Genomic DNA, 13,593 nt, shown 5'->3' on the forward strand with positions numbered 1-13,593 from the left:
GGGGTGCCTGTGTCTTGCTGATTTTTAGTTTTCCCAATTTATACGCCCATGAGTGGAAGTGCCCTATGCTCTCTAAGCTGAGTTTTTTAGATGTTTCAGGACACACCGTACACTTCTCCAGAGTGGCTGTTGGCAATTTACAGCCCGCCCATCAGCGTAGCAAGGCTCCCATTTCTCCATGGCCTGTCCTGCCTTTCTGGTTTTGACCCTTTATTCAGCATGGCCCTTTTGACCGATGGGAAGCGAGACTTCTTTGTAGCGCTGATTTGCCTTTCCAGGTAGCTTGGTTGGCCAAAAAGGGCGTATGCGTTTTTTCCTGAATATATTCAGGAAAAAACGCATACGCCCTTTTTGGCCAAGGGCATCATTGTCGAGGTTTTGCCGCTTTTCCTGTGCTTTAAAGGCGATTCGAATCTACCTCCTGAAATCTGTTTCCTGCAATTCTGCCTTGCTTTCAAATCCTCTTCGTAGCCTTCCCTCCATATATTTGTGCACGAGAGTTATCATTTCTAAGTCTGCAGGTTTGTGAATTGCATTGCCCCTGAGCTCCATTTTTCAACTCGCTTTCTTGGGAGCTGGCCGCAAAAGCGCAGGATTGCTTCAGGCCCTATTCTGGCTCCGGGCGGCAGGCTGAGCCTGTGGTTGATTCTTCTTCCTGATGGGAAAATTGCGTGACCTGTGCCTGTCCCAACACCTAGAGCTAGTCTCTCATTGGTTCCCCCTCTTCCCGTTCATCCTCAGGACAAATTGCAACGTGTACGGAACAGGAGGTTAAAGGTGCTGATTCTCCAAGGAGGGAGATTGCTAGTAAAGCGGCTGGAATGGCGAACCGGAGCACAAAGAGATGAGAAATGAGGTGCGTTTTAGAAACCTTTCCCGGTCACACGGTGTACCATCTTCTGGGTTTCTCGTGCATGTTTTCGACGGAGGAAGATGCCCTTGACCCTGGAGATTTGGGACCCATGGGATGGGTACCACGCCGTATTACTTTAAAGGGTCTGCGTTTGCTCACCCAACCTCACCAAACCTCTCAGCCCCAAGAGTGTCCACCCTTATGTCTCAATCAGCTATGTGTCTAGATATGGTCAATCCAGGTGGCATCGCAGCCCCTGAAGGAATTTTGTAAGAATTTCTCTCTCTTTCACTGTCTTTGTTTCACGGGTTTTTAAAAGTAATTGATTTTTATTATGGGGTTTAGCTGCTTTGCACTGCTGTGTTTATGCCGCTTTACACCCACTTGACTCACTTACAGAGAGATAGCAATACATAGGTTTTAAGATTCTTACTAGTCAGATATATTCCTGGGCGGTGAATAGGTGTTGTTGAGTCCAGTTCACTGAGCAAGGAGTAGGTCTTGTCTATTACATATTGGGTTTATGGAACGGTATCTGAGCTAATTTGAAACCCTTGTTTTATGCATCTCCCCACCTCACCTTTCCCGTTAAGCAGCCATAGTGTGTTTTCTAAATGTGCGACTCTGTTCTGTTTTGTAATTCAGTTCAAGGGTAGCGGTTTTTACATTCCCTCTATACGTGATATCTTATGATCAGTGTCTTTTTCTGTGTGACTTATTTCACTTAGAATCGTCGTACGTAAATCCACTCATCATGCTGCTCCTAGCCTTATGACGTTGATTTCATGGCTGAGTGATATTCCATTGTACATAAGGACCACAACTTCTTTATCCATTCTTCTCTTTCCTGGGATATTTCAGGTGTAGCCAAGTGGAGGTTCTTGTCAACGGAGCAGCCCTAAACTTTGGGGTGCCTGTGTCTTGCTGATTTTTAGTTTTCCCAATTTATACACCCATGAGTGGAAGTGCCCTATGCTCTCTAAGCTGAGTTTTTTAGATGTTTCAGGACACACCGTACACTTCTCCAGAGTGGCTGTTGGCAATTTACAGCCCGCCCTTCAGTGTAGCAAGGCTTCCATTTCTCCATGGCCTGTCCTGCATTTCCGGTTTTGACACTTTATTCAGCATGGCCCTTTTGACCGATGGGAAGCGAGACTTTTTTGTAGCGCTGATTTGCCTTTCCAGGTTGCTTGGTTGGCCAAAAAGGGCGTATGCGTTTTTTCCTGAATATATTCAGGAAAAAACGCATATGCCCTTTTTGGCCAAGGGCATCATTGTCGAGGTTTTGCTGCTTTTCCTGTGCTTTAAAGGCGATTCGAATCTACCTCCTGAAATCTGTTTCCTGCAATTCTGCCTTGCTTTCAAATCCTCTTCGTTGCCTTCCCTCCATATATTTGTAGACGAGAGTTATCATTTCTAACTCTGCAGGTTTGTGAATTGCAGTGCCCCTGAGCTCCATTTTTCAACTCGCTTTCTTGGGAGCTGGCCGCAAAAGCGCAGGATTGCTTCAGGCCCTATTCTGTCTCCGGGGAGCAGGCTGAGCCTGTGGTTGATTCTTCTTCCTGATGGGAAAATAGAGTGACCTGTCCCTGTCCCAACACCTAGAGCTAGTCTCTCATTGGTTCCCCCTCTTCCCGTTCATCCTCAGGACAAATTGCAACCTGTATGGAACAGGAGGTTAAAGGTGCTGATTCTCCAAGGAGGGAGATTGCTAGTAAAGCGGCTGGAATGGCGAACCGGAGCACAAGGAGATGAGAAATGAGGTGCGTTTTAGAAACCTTTCCCGGTCACACGGTGTACCATCTTCTGGGTTTCTCATGCATGTTTTCAATGTAGGACGATGCCCTTGAACCTGGAGATGTGGGACCCAAGGGATGGGTACCACGCCGTATTACTTTAAGGGGTCTGCGTTAGCTCACCCAACCTCACCAAACCTCTCAGCCCCAAGAGTGTCCACCCTTATGTCTCAATCAGCTATGTGTCTAGATATGGTCAATCCAGGTGGCATCGCAGCCCCTGAAGGAATTTTGTAAGAATTTCTCTCTCTTTCACTGTCTTTGTTTCACGGGTTTTTAAAAGTAATTGATTTTTATTATGGGGTTTAGCTGCTTTGCACTGCTGTGTTTATGCCGCTTTACACCCACTTGACTCACTTACAGAGAGATAGAAATACATAGGTTTTAAGATTCTTACTAGTCAGATATATTCTTGGGCGGTGAATAGGGGTTGTTGAGTCCAGTTCACTGAGCAAGGAGTAGGTCTTGTCTATTACATATTGGGTTTATGGAACGGTATCTGAGCTAATTTGAAACCCTTGTTTTATGCATCACCCCACCTCACCTTTCCCGTTAACCAGCCATAGTGTGTTTTCTAAATGTGCGACTCTGTTCTGTTTTGTAATTCAGTTCAAGGGTAGGGGTTTTTACATTCCCTCTATACGTGATATCTTATGATCAGTGTCTTTTTCTCTGTGACTTATTTCACTTAGAATCGTCGTACCTAATTCCACTCATCATGCTGCTCCTAGCCTTATGACGTTGATTTCTTGGCTGAGTGATATTCCATTGTACATAAGGACCACAACTTCTTTATCCATTCTTCTCTTTCCTGGGATATTTCAGGTGTAGCGAAGTGGAGGTTCTTGTCAACGGAGCGGCCCTAAACTTTGGGGTGCCTGCGTCTTGCTGATTTTTAGTTTTCCCAATTTATACGCCCATGAGTGGAAGTGCCCTATGCTCTCTAAGCTGAGTTTTTTAGATGTTTCAGGACACACCGTACACTTCTCCAGAGTGGCTGTTGGCAATTTACAGCCCACCCATCAGCGTAGCAAGGCTCCCATTTCTCCATGGCCTGTCCTGCATTTCTGGTTTTGACACTTTATTCAGCATGGCCCTTTTGACCGATGGGAAGCGAGACTTCTTTGTAGCGCTGATTTGCCTTTCCAGGTTGCTTGGTTGGCCAAAAAGGGCGTATGCGTTTTTTCCTGAATATATTCAGGAAAAAACGCATACGCCCTTTTTGTCCAAAGGCATCATTGTCGAGGTTTTGCCGCTTTTCCTGTGCTTTAAAGGCGATTCGAATCTACCTCCTGAAATCGGTTTCCTGCAATTCTGCCTTGCTTTCAAATCCTCTTCGTAGCCTTCCCTCCATATATTTGTGGACGAGAGTTATCATTTCTACCTCTGCAGGTTTGTGAATTGCAGTGCCCCTGAGCTCCATTTTTCAACTCGCTTTCTTGGGAGCTGGCCGCAAAAGCGCAGGATTGCTTCAGGCCCTATTCTGGCTCCGGGCGGCAGGCTGAGCCTGTGGTTAATTCTGCTACCTGATGGGAAAATAGAGTGACCTGTGCCTGTCCCAACACCTAGAGCTAGTCTCTCATTGGTTCCCCCTCTTCCCGTTCATCCTCAGGACAAATTGCAACGTGTACGGAACAGGAGGTTAAAGGTGCTGATTCTCCAAGGAGGGAGATTGCTAGTAAAGCGGCTGGAATGGCGAACCGGAGCACAAGGAGATGAGAAATGAGGTGCGTTTTAGAAACCTTTCCCGGTCACACGGTGTACCATCTTCTGGGTTTCTCGTGCATGTTTTCGACGTAGGACGATGCCCTTGACCCTGGAGATTTGGGACCCATGGGATGGGTACCACGCCGTATTACTTTAAAGGGTCTGCGTTTGCTCACCCAACCTCACCAAACCTCTCAGCCCCAAGAGTGTCCACCCTTATGTCTCAATCAGCTATGTGTCTAGATATGGTCAATCCAGGTGGCATCGCAGCCCCTGAAGGAATTTTGTAAGAATTTCTCTCTCTTTCACTGTCTTTGTTTCACGGGTTTTTAAAAGTAATTGATTTTTATTATGGGGTTTAGCTGCTTTGCACTGCTGTGTTTATGCCGCTTTACACCCACTTGACTCACTTACAGAGAGATAGCAATACATAGGTTTTAAGATTCTTACTAGTCAGATATATTCCTGGGCGGTGAATAGGTGTTGTTGAGTCCAGTTCACTGAGCAAGGAGTAGGTCTTGTCTATTACATATTGGGTTTATGGAACAGTATCTGAGCTAATTTGAAACCCTTGTTTTATGCATCTCCCCACCTCACCTTTCCCGTTAAGCAGCCATAGTGTGTTTTCTAAATGTGCGACTCTGTTCTGTTTTGTAATTCAGTTCAAGGGTAGCGGTTTTTACATTCCCTCTATACGTGATATCTTATGATCAGTGTCTTTTTCTGTGTGACTTATTTCACTTAGAATCGTCGTACCTAAATCCACTCATCATGCTGCTCCTAGCCTTATGACGTTGATTTCATGGCTGAGTGATATTCCATTGTACATAAGGACCACAACTTCTTTATCCATTCTTCTCTTTCCTGGGATATTTCAGGTGTAGCCAAGTGGAGGTTCTTGTCAACGGAGCAGCCCTAAACTTTGGGGTGCCTGTGTCTTGCTGATTTTTAGTTTTCCCAATTTATACACCCATGAGTGGAAGTGCCCTATGCTCTCTAAGCTGAGTTTTTTAGATGTTTCAGGACACACCGTACACTTCTCCAGAGTGGCTGTTGGCAATTTACAGCCCGCCCTTCAGTGTAGCAAGGCTTCCATTTCTCCATGGCCTGTCCTGCATTTCCGGTTTTGACACTTTATTCAGCATGGCCCTTTTGACCGATGGGAAGCGAGACTTCTTTGTAGCGCTGATTTGCCTTTCCAGGTTGCTTGGTTGGCCAAAAGGGGCGTATGCGTTTTTTCCTGAATATATTCAGGAAAAAACGCATATGCCCTTTTTGGCCAAGGGCATCATTGTCGAGGTTTTGCTGCTTTTCCTGTGCTTTAAAGGCGATTCGAATCTACCTCCTGAAATCGGTTTCCTGCAATTCTGCCTTGCTTTCAAATCCTCTTCGTTACCTTCCCTCCATATATCTGTGGACGAGAGTTTTCATTTCTAACTCTGGAGGTTTGTGAATTGCAGTGCCCCTGAGCTCCAGTTTTCAACTCGCTTTCTTGGGAGCTGGCCGCAAAAGCGCAGGATTGCTTCAGGCCCTATTCTGTCTCCGGGCAGCAGGCTGAGCCTGTGGTTGATTCTTCTTCCTGATGGGAAAATAGAGTGACCTGTCCCTGTCCCAACACCTAGAGCTAGTCTCTCATTGGTTCCCCCTCTTCCCGTTCATCCTCAGGACAAATTGCAACCTGTACGGAACAGGAGGTTAAAGGTGCTGATTCTCCAAGGAGGGAGATTGCTAGTAAAGCGGCTGGAATGGCGAACCGGAGCACAAGGAGATGAGAAATGAGGTGCGTTTTAGAAACCTTTCCCGGTCACACGGTGTACCATCTTCTGGGTTTCTCATGCATGTTTTCAATGTAGGACGATGCCCTTGAACCTGGAGATGTGGGACCCAAGGGATGGGTACCACGCCGTATTACTTTAAGGGGTCTGCATTAGCTCACCCAACCTCACCAAACCTCTCAGCCCCAAGAGTGTCCACCCTTATGTCTCAATCAGCTATGTGTCTAGATATGGTCAATCCAGGTGGCATCGCAGCCCCTGAAGGAATTTTGTAAGAATTTCTCTCTCTTTCACTGTCTTTGTTTCACGGGTTTTTAAAAGTAATTGATTTTTATTATGGGGTTTAGCTGCTTTGCACTGCTGTGTTTATGCCGCTTTACACCCACTTGACTCACTTACAGAGAGATAGAAATACATAGGTTTTAAGATTCTTACTAGTCAGATATATTCCTGGGCGGTGAATAGGGGTTGTTGAGTCCAGTTCACTGAGCAAGGAGTAGGTCTTGTCTATTACATATTGGGTTTATGGAACGGTATCTGAGCTAATTTGAAACCCTTGTTTTATGCATCACCCCACCTCACCTTTCCCGTTAAGCAGCCATAGTGTGTTTTCTAAATGTGCGACTCTGTTCTGTTTTGTAATTCAGTTCAAGGGTAGGGGTTTTTACATTCCCTCTATACGTGATATCTTATGATCAGTGTCTTTTTCTCTGTGAGTTATATCACTTAGAATCGTCGTAGCTAATTCCACTCATCATGCTGCTCCTAGCCTTATGACGTTGATTTCTTGGCTGAGTGATATTCCATTGTACATAAGGACCACAACTTCTTTATCCATTCTTCTCTTTCCTGGGATATTTCAGGTGTAGCGAAGTGGAGGTTCTTGTCAACGGAGCGGCCCTAAACTTTGGGGTGCCTGTGTCTTGCTGATTTTTAGTTTTCCCAATTTATACGCCCATGAGTGGAAGTGCCCTATGCTCTCTAAGCTGAGTTTTTTAGATGTTTCAGGACACACCGTACACTTCTCCAGAGTGGCTGTTGGCAATTTACAGCCCACCCATCAGCGTAGCAAGGCTCCCATTTCTCCATGGCCTGTCCTGCATTTCTGGTTTTGACACTTTATTCAGCATGGCCCTTTTGACCGATGGGAAGCGAGACTTCTTTGTAGCGCTGATTTGCCTTTCCAGGTTGCTTGGTTGGCCAAAAAGGGCGTATGCGTTTTTTCCTGAATATATTCAGGAAAAAACGCATACGCCCTTTTTGGCCAAGGGCATCATTGTCGAGGTTTTGCCGCTTTTCCTGTGCTTTAAAGGCGATTCGAATCTACCTCCTGAAATCTGTTTCCTGCAATTCTGCCTTGCTTTCAAATCCTCTTCGTTGCCTTCCCTCCATATATTTGTGGACGAGAGTTATCATTTCTAAGTCTGCAGGTTTGTGAATTGCATTGCCCCTGAGCTCCATTTTTCAACTCGCTTTCTTGGGAGCTGGCCGCAAAAGCGCAGGATTGCTTCAGGCCCTATTCTGGCTCCGGGCGGCAGGCTGTGCCTGTGGTTGATTCTTCTTCCTGATGGGAAAATAGAGTGACCTGTGCCTGTCCCAACACCTAGAGCTAGTCTCTCATTGGTTCCCCCTCTTCCCGTTCATCCTCAGGACAAATGGCAACCTGTTCGGAACAGGAGGTTAAAGGTGCTGATTTTCCAAGGAGGGAGATTGCTAGTAAAGTGGCTGGAATGGCGAACCGGAGCACAAGGAGATGAGAAATGAGGTGCGTTTTAGAAACCTTTCCCGATCACACGGTGTACCATTATCTGGGTTTCTCATGCATGTTTTCTATGTAGGAAGATGCCCTTGAACCTGGAGATTTGGGACCCATGGGATGGGTACCACGCCGTATTACTTTAAAGGGTCTGCGTTAGCTCACCCAACCTCACCAAACCTCTCAGCCCCAAGAGTGTCCACCCTTATGTCTCAATCAGCTGTGGGTCTAGATATGGTCAATCCAGGTGGCATCGCAGCCCCTGAACGAATTTTGTCAGAATTTCTCTCTCTTTCACTGTCTTTGTTTCAAGGGTTTTTAAAAGTAAATGATTTTTATACTGGGGTTTAGCTGCTTTGCACTGCTGTGTTTATGCCACTTTACACCCACTTGACTCACTTACAGAGAGATAGCAATACATAGGTTTTAAGATTCTTACTAGTCAAATATATTCTTGGGCGGTGAATAGGGGGTGTTGAGTCCAGTTCACTGAGCAAGGAGTAGGTCTTGTCTATTACATATTGGGTTTATGGAACGGTATCTGAGCTAATTTGAAACCCTTGTTTTATGCATCACCCCACCTCACCTTTCCCGTTAAGCAGCCATAGTGTGTTTTCTAAACGTGCGACTCTGTTCTGTTTTGTAATTCAGTTCAAGGGTAGCGGTTTTTACATTCCCTCTATAAGTGATATCTTATATTCAGTGTCTTTTTCTGTGTGACTTATTTCACTTAGATTCGTGGTACCTAAATCCACTCATCATGCTGCTCCTAGCCTTATGACGTTGATTTCATGGCTGAGTGATATTCCATTGTACATAAGGACCACAACTTCTTTATCCATTCTTCTCTTTCCTGGGATATTTCAGGTGTAACGAAGTGGAGGTTCTTGTCAACAGAGCAGCCCTAAACTTTGGGGTGCCTGTGTCTTGCTGATTTTTAGTTTTCCCAATTTATACGCCCATGAGTGGAAGTGCCCTATGCTCTCTAAGCTGAGTTTTTTAGATGTTTCAGGACACACCGTACACTTCTCCAGAGTGGCTGTTGGCAATTTACAGCCCGCCCATCAGCGTAGCAAGGCTCCCATTTCTCCATGGCCTGTCCTGCCTTTCTGGTTTTGACCCTTTATTCAGCATGGCCCTTTTGACCGATGGGAAGCGAGACTTCTTTGTAGCGCTGATTTGCCTTTCCAGGTAGCTTGGTTGGCCAAAAAGGGCGTATGCGTTTTTTCCTGAATATATTCAGGAAAAAACGCATACGCCCTTTTTGGCCAAGGGCATCATTGTCGAGGTTTTGCCGCTTTTCCTGTGCTTTAAAGGCGATTCGAATCTACCTCCTGAAATCTGTTTCCTGCAATTCTGCCTTGCTTTCAAATCCTCTTCGTAGCCTTCCCTCCATATATTTGTGGACGAGAGTTATCATTTCTAACTCTGCAGGTTTGTGAATTGCAGTGCCCCTGAGCTCCATTTTTCAACTCGCTTTCTTGGGAGCTGGCCGCAAAAGCGCAGGATTGCTTCAGGCCCTATTCTGGCTCCGGGCGGCAGGCTGAGCCTGTGGTTGATTCTTCTTCCTGATGGGAAAATAGCGTGACCTGTGCCTGTCCCAACACCTAGAGCTAGTCTCTCATTGGTTCCCCCTCTTCCCGTTCATCCTCAGGACAAATTGCAACCTGTACGGAACAGGAGGTTAAAGGTGCTGATTCTCCAAGGAGGGAGATTGCTAGTAAAGCGGCTGGAATGGCGAACCGGAGAACAAGGAGATGAGAAATGATGTGCGTTTTAGAAACCTTTCCCGATCACACGGTGTACCATCTTCTGGGTTTCTCATGCATGTTTTCGATGTAGGAAGATTCCCTTGAACCTGGAGATTTGGGACCCATGGTATGGGTACCAAGCCTTATTACTTTAAAGGGTCTGCGTTAGCTCACCCAACCTCACCAAACCTCTCAGCCCCAAGAGTGTCCACCCTTATGTCTCAGTCAGCTGTGGGTCTAGATATGGTCAATCCAGGGGGCATCGCAGCCCCTGAACGAATTTTGTAAGAATTTCTCTCTCTTTCACTGTCTTTGTTTCACGGGATTTTAAAAGTAATTGATTTTTATAATGGGGTTTAGCTGCTTTGCACTGCTGTGTTTATGCCGCTTTACACCCACTTGACTCACTTACAGAGAGATAGCAATACATAGGTTTTAAGATTCTTACTAGTCAGATATATTCTTGGGCGGTGAATAGGGGGTGTTGAGTCCAGTTCACTGAGCAAGGAGTAGGTCTTGTCTATTACATATTGGGTTTATGGAACGGTATCTGAGCTAATTTGAAACCCTTGTTTTATGCATCACCCCACCTCACATTTCCTGTTAAGCAGCCATAGTGTGTTTTCTAAACGTGCGACTCTGTTCTGTTTTGTAATTCAGTTCAAGGGTAGCGGTTTTTACATTCCCTGTATAAGTGCTATCTTATGATAAGTGTCTTTTTCTGTGTGACTTATTTCACTTAGAATCGTTGTACCTAAATCCACTCATCATGCTGCTCCTAGCCTTATGACGTTGATTTCATGGCTGAGTGATATTCCATTGTACATAAGGACCACAACTTCTTTATCCATTCTTCTCTTTCCTGGGATATTTCAGGTGTAGCGAAGTGGAGGTTCTTGTCAACAGAGCAGCCCTAAACTTTGGGGTGCCTGTGTCTTGCTGATTTTTAGTTTTCCCAATTTATACGCCCATGAGTGGAAGTGCCCTATGCTCTCTAGGCTGAGTTTTGTAGATATTTCAGAACACACCGTACACTTCTTCAGAGTGGCTGTTGGCAATTTACAGCCCGCCCATCAGCGTAGCAAGGCTCCCATTTCTCCATGGCCTGTCCTGCATTTCTGGTTTTGACACTTTATTCAGCATGGCCCTTTTGACCGATGGGAAGCGAGACTTCTTTGTAGCGCTGATTTGCCTTTCCAGGTTGCTTGGTTGGCCAAAAAGGGCGTATGCGTTTTTTCCTGAATATATTCAGGAAAAAACGCATACGCCCTTTTTAGCCAAGGGCATCATTGTCGAGGTTTTGCCGCTTTTCCTGTGCTTTAAAGGCGATTCGAATCTACCTCCTGAAATCGGTTTCCTGCAATTCTGCCTTGCTTTCAAATCCTCTTCGTTGCCTTCCCTCCATATATTTGTGGACGAGAGTTATCATTTCTAAGTCTGCAGGTTTGTGAATTGCATTGCCCCTGAGCTCCATTTTTCAACTCGCTTTCTTGGGAGCTGGCCGCAAAAGCGCAGGATTGCTTCAGGCCCTATTCTGGCTCCGGGCGGCAGGCTGTGCCTGTGGTTGATTCTTCTTCCTGATGGGAAAATAGAGTGACCTGTGCCTGTCCCAACATCTAGAGCTAGTCTCTCATTGGTTCCCCCTCTTCCCGTTCATCCTCAGGACAAATGGCAACCTGTTCGGAACAGGAGGTTAAAGGTGCTGATTTTCCAAGGAGGGAGATTGCTAGTAAAGTGGCTGGAATGGCGAACCGGAGCACAAGGAGATGAGAAATGAGGTGCGTTTTAGAAACCTTTCCCGATCACACGGTGTACCATTATCTGGGTTTCTCATGCATGTTTTCTATGTAGGAAGATGCCCTTGAACCTGGAGATTTGGGACCCATGGGATGGGTACCACGCCGTATTACTTTAAAGGGTCTGCGTTAGCTCACCCAACCTCACCAAACCTCTCAGCCCCAAGAGTGTCCACCCTTATGTCTCAATCAGCTGTGGGTCTAGATATGGTCAATCCAGGTGGCATCGCAGCCCCTGAACGAATTTTGTCAGAATTTCTCTCTCTTTCACTGTCTTTGTTTCAAGGGTTTTTAAAAGTAAATGATTTTTATACTGGGGTTTAGCTGCTTTGCACTGCTGTGTTTATGCCGCTTTACACCCACTTGACTCACTTACAGAGAGATAGCAATACATAGGTTTTAAGATTCTTACTAGTCAAATATATTCTTGGGCGGTGAATAGGGGGTGTTGAGTCCAGTTCACTGAGCAAGGAGTAGGTCTTGTCTATTACATATTGGGTTTATGGAACGGTATCTGAGCTAATTTGAAACCCTTGTTTTATGCATCACCCCACCTCACCTTTCCCGTTAAGCAGCCATAGTGTGTTTTCTAAACGTGCGACTCTGTTCTGTTTTGTAATTCAGTTCAAGGGTAGCGGTTTTTACATTCCCTCTATAAGTGATATCTTATATTCAGTGTCTTTTTCTATGTGACTTATTTCACTTAGATTCGTGGTACCTAAATCCACTCATCATGCTGCTCCTAGCCTTATGACGTTGATTTCATGGCTGAGTGATATTCCATTGTACATAAGGACCACAACTTCTTTATCCATTCTTCTCTTTCCTGGGATATTTCAGGTGTAACGAAGTGGAGGTTCTTGTCAACAGAGCAGCCCTAAACTTTGGGGTGCCTGTGTCTTGCTGATTTTTAGTTTTCCCAATTTATACGCCCATGAGTGGAAGTGCCCTATGCTCTCTAAGCTGAGTTTTTTAGATGTTTCAGGACACACCGTACACTTCTCCAGAGTGGCTGTTGGCAATTTACAGCCCGCCCATCAGCGTAGCAAGGCTCCCATTTCTCCATGGCCTGTCCTGCCTTTCTGGTTTTGACCCTTTATTCAGCATGGCCCTTTTGACCGATGGGAAGCGAGACTTCTTTGTAGCGCTGATTTGCCTTTCCAGGTAGCTTGGTTGGCCAAAAAGGGCGTATGCGTTTTTTCCTGAATATATTCAGGAAAAAACGCATACGCCCTTTTTGGCCAAGGGCATCATTGTCGAGGTTTTGCCGCTTTTCCTGTGCTTTAAAGGCGATTCGAATCTACCTCCTGAAATCTGTTTCCTGCAATTCTGCCTTGCTTTCAAATCCTCTTCGTAGCCTTCCCTCCATATATTTGTGGACGAGAGTTATCATTTCTAACTCTGCAGGTTTGTGAATTGCAGTGCCCCTGAGCTCCATTTTTCAACTCGCTTTCTTGGGAGCTGGCCGCAAAAGCGCAGGATTGCTTCAGGCCCTATTCTGGCTCCGGGCGGCAGGCTGAGCCTGTGGTTGATTCTTCTTCCTGATGGGAAAATAGCGTGACCTGTGCCTGTCCCAACACCTAGAGCTAGTCTCTCATTGGTTCCCCCTCTTCCCGTTCATCCTCAGGACAAATTGCAACCTGTACGGAACAGGAGGTTAAAGGTGCTGATTCTCCAAGGAGGGAGATTGCTAGTAAAGCGGCTGGAATGGCGAACCGGAGAACAAGGAGATGAGAAATGATGTGCGTTTTAGAAACCTTTCCCGATCACACGGTGTACCATCTTCTGGGTTTCTCATGCATGTTTTCGATGTAGGAAGATGCCCTTGAACCTGGAGATTTGGGACCCATGGTATGGGTACCAAGCCTTATTACTTTAAAGGGTCTGCGTTAGCTCACCCAACCTCACCAAACCTCTCAGCCCCAAGAGTGTCCACCCTTATGTCTCAGTCAGCTGTGGGTCTAGATATGGTCAATCCAGGGGGCATCGCAGCCCCTGAACGAATTTTGTAAGAATTTCTCTCTCTTTCACTGTCTTTGTTTCACGGGATTTTAAAAGTAATTGATTTTTATAATGGGGTTTAGCTGCTTTGCACTGCTGTGTTTATGCCGCTTTACACCCACTTGACTCACTTACAGAGAGATAGCAATACATAGGTT

The sequence above is a fragment of the Balaenoptera borealis genome (assembly GCF_965194805.1).
Source record: "Balaenoptera borealis genome assembly, chromosome: 10".
Taxonomy (NCBI): domain Eukaryota; kingdom Metazoa; phylum Chordata; class Mammalia; order Artiodactyla; family Balaenopteridae; genus Balaenoptera; species Balaenoptera borealis.